The sequence below is a fragment of the Nelumbo lutea genome, chromosome 3, assembly GCF_056320005.1.
Source record: "Nelumbo lutea isolate HS-2025 chromosome 3, American lotus-T2T, whole genome shotgun sequence".
Lineage (NCBI taxonomy): Eukaryota > Viridiplantae > Streptophyta > Magnoliopsida > Proteales > Nelumbonaceae > Nelumbo > Nelumbo lutea.
The window spans coordinates 29,534,050-29,540,433 of record NC_142686.1 but is presented as its reverse complement, the minus strand read 5'-3'; positions in this window follow the sequence as shown (position 1 = coordinate 29,540,433).

The window sequence follows — 6,384 nt, the reverse complement described above, 5'->3', positions numbered from 1 at the left end:
ATACAACACCTACCCCTCAATGTGACATCACTGATTTTAGTTAGAACTCAGAACTCATAAATCTATTTTGTGACTTCATGGATGGCATTTGCCAAGTTCAAGTATGCAACATTTCCAGTAGTAACACCTCCCTTGGGATGTGGGACATTATCAAATCTGAAAAAGAAAAGCCAAGAGCAGGCCACGCTTAAGAAGTAGTAGACTAAGATGAAAAGTGAAAAATATAAATAAAATTCAACCAGAATAATCTCTTTGTTTTATAGAAGTTTTTGCTCTGCATGTTTACAACAATACAAAGACATTACCGATAACTCAATTTGATTTGGAAAAATATGCCATGGAAAATAAAATGTAGAAATAGATAGGACTAACAACAGAAGTACTAAAATGTTAGAAATTAATTTTATTCTAGGAGTCTAGGATTAATAATCCAGGCTGATTTTCAAAGATCTACCATAATGTAAAAGAATCAATCATGGAACATAACTATGGGGAAATGAAATGTTAATACCTTATAACTCAGAAGTTTTCTTAACTCAATAGTCAATACCTTATAACTCAAAATCAAATTTCTTCTCAAATTAGGTACATAAAGATAATTTTTAAGAGTAATGATTCCTTCTCTGAAATACAAATCTATAGTTCCTATAACTATAGTTGCAACCATTGCAGAAGTCCCCAAGTAAAGTGTTATTTCTTCGTCACTCAGCCTTCTGCTTGTTTTGAACCCCTGCAATGTATTACATGCATGAGTAGAAGCCCAAAGTCAATACACCAGGATGCAGAAATAACCAACAAATTGGTTTCTATGAAAAATGATTCAAAATTACCTTGCTTCTTGGTTTCTAGATATTGAGGACAATTTCTCTTCCAGTGGCTGGTCTGCTTGCAGAAATGACAGGTATCTGATGTCTTGTCCTTCTTTTGCTTTCTAGGTTTGCTAACCTTTTTCTAAGGCTTCTTATTTGCCTTCTGCTTTTTCTTGCTCGATTTGCCACCTTTAACAAGCATGGCAATTGTCTTATCCTTCTTAATTAGTTCTTCAGCCCTCTGCAATATATTACTGACTTCCTGAAGGCTAACCTTAACTTATTCATGTTATAGTTCAAGATAAATTGATTAAAGGAGGGAGGTAAAGAGTTTAGAACTGCATCAATTTTAGTGTTATCATCTATCCTAGAACCGAGAGCCTCCAGTTCATTGATATAGCCCATCATCTTTAGACAATGGTCATGAACCTGTTGGTTCTCAGTCATTTGTGTGGTCATAAACAGTTTTAGGACCTTTTATCGATTAGAACGATTCTGCTCTTCATACATGGTCTTTAGACTATCCATAATATCCTTGGACACTTCGATCTTATCGAATTGTCTTTGTAGCAGATTGTCTAAGGAGGATATGATATAAGCCCGGGCAAGAGAGTTCATCTCCTCCCATTCTTGATATTCCTTCTTACGGGCTTCAAAAGCCCTATCATCCGGACGTTCCTGAGTAGGATTTTTAGCAACCTTGTCCAATTTCTCAGTCAGCATAATTTGGGCCCTTAAGCTTGTTATCGTCCAACAATTTGGCGAATTATCCGTTTGCCATTTCCGATAAAAGGCAATGCAAATTATTAGTCTAGAACCTAAATTGATTCATGTTATTTACATAAAAAATGCTTTTAATCTATGTTCCATTTCCATTTCTTCATCTCTAATATTTTCCTCCCATCTCAGTGACGGAGACATGGTTATGCCTCTGGAAATGTGAGAAATCACATATGGTGCATAGAGCCAATTGTTTCAGCTATATAACCCCACTACTTTCTGTGAAGTATCATATCCACTCATCTTATGAGCTTTCCCTTTGGCCTCTGTCAAATAAAGTTCATTGCCATTTTAGGTTAAACCTTTCTGCCTAGTAAGTGTCAACTTGTCATATTCGTGAACGCTAAGGTATCATGAGAGAGTCTTCCATTTTAGGATATGCCCATCCCACATCGGTCTATGACACCCCTATCATCTTATGAAGCAATCAAACAGACTTACTAGCAAATGGATAGCCCAATTTTATGGTGCATCTCCTCATTACTGATGAACCCATCTTCATGCTAATGATAAAAGGCCTTTAGAGAGTTCATCATATGAATCTCCCTACCACATGGACTTATATAGTTGGAGGGAACAAGTTGTTACGACCCTAGATCTGATTTAGGTCAAACCAAAGTGGCTCCCACTGACTTTCTTAAAGTCAAATTCAAATGGGCCCAAAATGGCTAGGGTTCCACATGGTTCCTCTTGAGGAGGAAGTTGATCTAGAGCCCATTGAAAAGGGAGATCATCCAATGATCTTTAGGGAACCATGGCAATGATGTTCATTCAGCCATGGTGTGTGTAGAGAGCCACTAATGATGGACATGGGCCAAGTGCTTATAGCCCATGTGCGTAGCACATCACATATCACATACATCCACATGCATGAAAATTGATCCAATCAACCACATAAACTATAAAATCCTAATTAATTAAAGTTAACACATCATCAACCCATTAAGGCCCATAATATTATCAAGGTATATGGGATAAACTGCAAAAGGCAATTCAACCCATATAGTTGTAATGCTGAAAGTGTGTTGATTCTGCTTTAACTTGTCAAAATTGGGTTTTACAAGGGTGGGCCAAATTACATCTTGTAATGGGCCATCAAACCCTTGGCCCATAACCGAATTTGGGTAAGAGAACTAACCTCATCAAACCATGGGTTCGGTCTAACCAGTTTGGACCAAACTAGGTCAAATTCAGCCTAGGGCTTGGTGTCCAATTCAAGAAAGTGATCTGAAATTAATTACAGCTGAAAAAGACAATCAAGATCAGCAAGAAAACATAATCAAAGGGCTGTAAGTGTGATGATCTTGGACAACATACAAACCTGCAAAAGGATTAATCATAGATAGCAAAAACGATTTCTGCAAATCGTAGATCGTAGGTCTTGTATCTACAAAACTTCTTATTCTCCTCCGCGAAAACCAACACTTCTTCCAATTAAAAAAATAGAAAAAATGAATTTTCTATTAATTACATCAAAATAAATCCTATACATTCTATCTAAAAAATATAAAAAAAATTATTTACAGACCAAATTGAATAGTGATGCATATAGATTACACTAGCAAGTGCATTCGCCGATCAAGTAATACAACGATGAGTATAGTATCGTTCCCACGAGGATTGATCCAACAACTATTAGTACTGAATCAGCCTTTTGTTATCTGATAAACCAAAATTTTAAACAAATAAAAACCCTAATTCCTAATTATCAAGCTACCATAAACAATTTCGGATCAAACCACCTTCATGGAATGAGAAGAAAAGTTGTATGTGAACACTAGCAGAATCGGTTCAACAATTAAACCATTAAGCTATTCATTTGAAGTGGAATTCAATCATGGGTTGGCGAACAGCCTCTCTCAGGCACAGTCCACCCTATCTATGGGTGACAATTTCTATATATCTATCAAGAATTTAATCTCCATAGATGCGTTAAGAACAAAGAATTCGAAGGGCATCAATTCAGGTATGAATGAATACCAAATGAACCATGCATTTTACCTCTAAGATGCATTAGATCCGTTTTCTTGATCAGTTGATTTGATTACCTACACTCTTTCTCAAGCAATTCAAGCAATCCAAGAAATAAGAACAATTCGGCCAAGATTGTTCTATCAATTGGAAACCCTAATCAAGAAATCCCAAGAATGAATCTAATCAATCGAATAACATAAAGGAATTAATTGTAGATTTGAATCAACACCCAACATAGTTCGAATATTAGCAAGAAAGAAAGATTCAATGACAAAAATCTATTAAACCCTAGCTGAATCTAGGTTACCAAATGCGCAAAACCAAAGAAGAAGACAACCTATGATTCTTGCACCAATCTTCGATCTCCTTGATGTGATTCTTCTTCAATTCACATTTAGCAACCTCCTTCCTTCTCTAGAACTTCTCTTCTTCAATTTGCTTTCAGGGGTTCAAACCCTAATTTCTTCTTTTTCTTTTCTTTTATACTCTCCCCTTCAGCCTTCTTTTTCTTCTCTAAAGGCAGCTGCCTTTTTGGGGTCTCCCTAGGGCTGCGAATTGGGATGCAGTTGGGCCTCCCTCTTTGGTGGGCTGAAATGCTTCCCTTAGAGGGTTTTGGATGGGCTCTCTCCTTGGTGTCTCCCATAGGGTTTTGAATTGGGCTTTGCTTCTTTATGGGCTGAAGTGCTCTCCTTTTGATTCTTAGCTGGGTCTATTTTCTAGATGGGCCAAAATGCTTCCTTATTCGCCCTATCAGCATGTCTTCATGCTATCTTCACCCTAAGCTATCCCAAGCTCTTGGTTTCTTGAAATATTTCTTAATTAGGGTAAAAATCATGAAAATCATCATCAAAACCATGTATAAAACAATAAAAATAATGTGTAGCATGCGCACACACCAAACTCCATAAAATCAGTAGGGTGCATAGATCTTGGCGCTAATCAAGATTTCAATTTCCATCACACAAACAGCCCAAGAATCCAAGAAACAATAATAGAACAATTCTAAAATTATTCCAGATAAATAAAGAATTAAATTTCATCACATGCCCAAAAATGAGAACCGATTTCTTAGAAAAAACTACAAACTTGTGCAAATCAGGTAGAATAGTTTCTACCCATTTGCATAGGTTTAGATCTAGTCTAAATTTGGTTCAAGACTTGAACCTGGCTCTGGTACCACTGAAGGGAAGGGAGTGCCTGTTCTCGGGCAAGACAAAACTCAAAACAAAACTAAACCAGGAACCAACTAACTAAAAGATTGTTTTGGAGTTTTCTCAACAGGGTATTTGTTCTCCCGCATGCCTTGATCCAGTATTAATGGTCCTTCCATTTGTCCACTTCTTTTCCTCTTTAGCTTGTCAAAGAATAATATTAAATCGCCAATCCTCATGTCCCTAAGTGAAATCGACAATCAAGGGAAACAAGCATCTCTTTGCATGAATAATTTAGGACTAGAGTAAGCCCTCTTTGTTTTCACAATCACTTGCAACAAGATTCAAAAATACCTCTCACGATTTTTCAAGACAAAATCAGGAATGTTATTACCATAAGCTTGCTTATGTATCACATCTCCACCACTTATCATGAGTTCAATGCATCAAAAGGTGAATTAGGGTTTGGGATCTAGGAATGAGTGCATCTTATGCTCCATCTCACCCTCTTTTCTTTTTTTTTTATTGCTTTTAGTGTGAGTGCATTTTATGCTCCATCTCACACTTATTCAGGAAATAGAAGAATTTTTTTTTGAATAAATCATGTTCCAATCCATGAATTCATTATCATGGTCTCAACATGTCTAATAAGACAAGTTCTAGAATAATCAAACAATGTTTGTTTATCAAAAACCAAATGCTCACAAGGGTCAAATCTGTATTGCATCTTGCCCGTTGATCATTCCCACTACTAAGGTACCTTCCATAGCCAAAAATTTCAGCTAGATTTTATTGCATCCTTTCTTGTCCATCCCACCTAAGCACATGATTCAAGGTGGTTTGCAATCATTCAGAAACAAGTCTCTAAGGAGCAGAAATTTTAAAAGGAAAGGTTTGCGAGTGATAATCGAAGCATGCTAGAGTTCGGAAAAAAATTATCAACCCCTTAATCCTCCCCCACACTTAAGATATACATTGTCCTCAATGTATGAAATATGCATAACAAGAACAAGGAGAGAAAGATTTAAGAGGACTTTCCTGAATGCCTCATTGAGATCCTGCAGATGTGAGATATGGAAAAAAAGACACTCATAAGAGAGAGAAAAAAAAAACTGAACAAAACAAATAACTAAACTTAATGGGTTATCTCCCACAAGCGCTCTTTTTAAGTCATGAGCTTGACTTTCAACTTTCTTTCATGGCGGTTTCAAGGAGAGAATGGACCCATGGTGGATGGGTTGCTCTCCTTCAATATAATGCTTCAACCGTTGTCCATTTACCTTGAATGTACTCCCATCATCATTATGCAGTTCAATTGCTCCATGAGGGAATACCCTAGCCACTTCAAAGGGTCCGCTCCACTTGGTTTTTAATTTCCGATGTTTACCCCTCTCATCCTTCATGGGTGGGTTTAAACCTGGAATAAGAGCCTGCACAATAGATGGATGGAGTTTTGTGTGAGATGGAGGTAAACTAATAAAAGATGCATTATGAGTTGCAATTTCAAAAGAGTAGCTCAGAAGTCAAATTTCGTAGTTCTGATTTCAATACAAACTTCTGCTCTGCTTGTTGCAATTGATTAGGACTATTGTTAAGTGCAACTTTCAGTGTGTCTTCTGATTTGGATTTATCTACTTCAACTGCCCAAACATCAATGCAATCAATTGCAT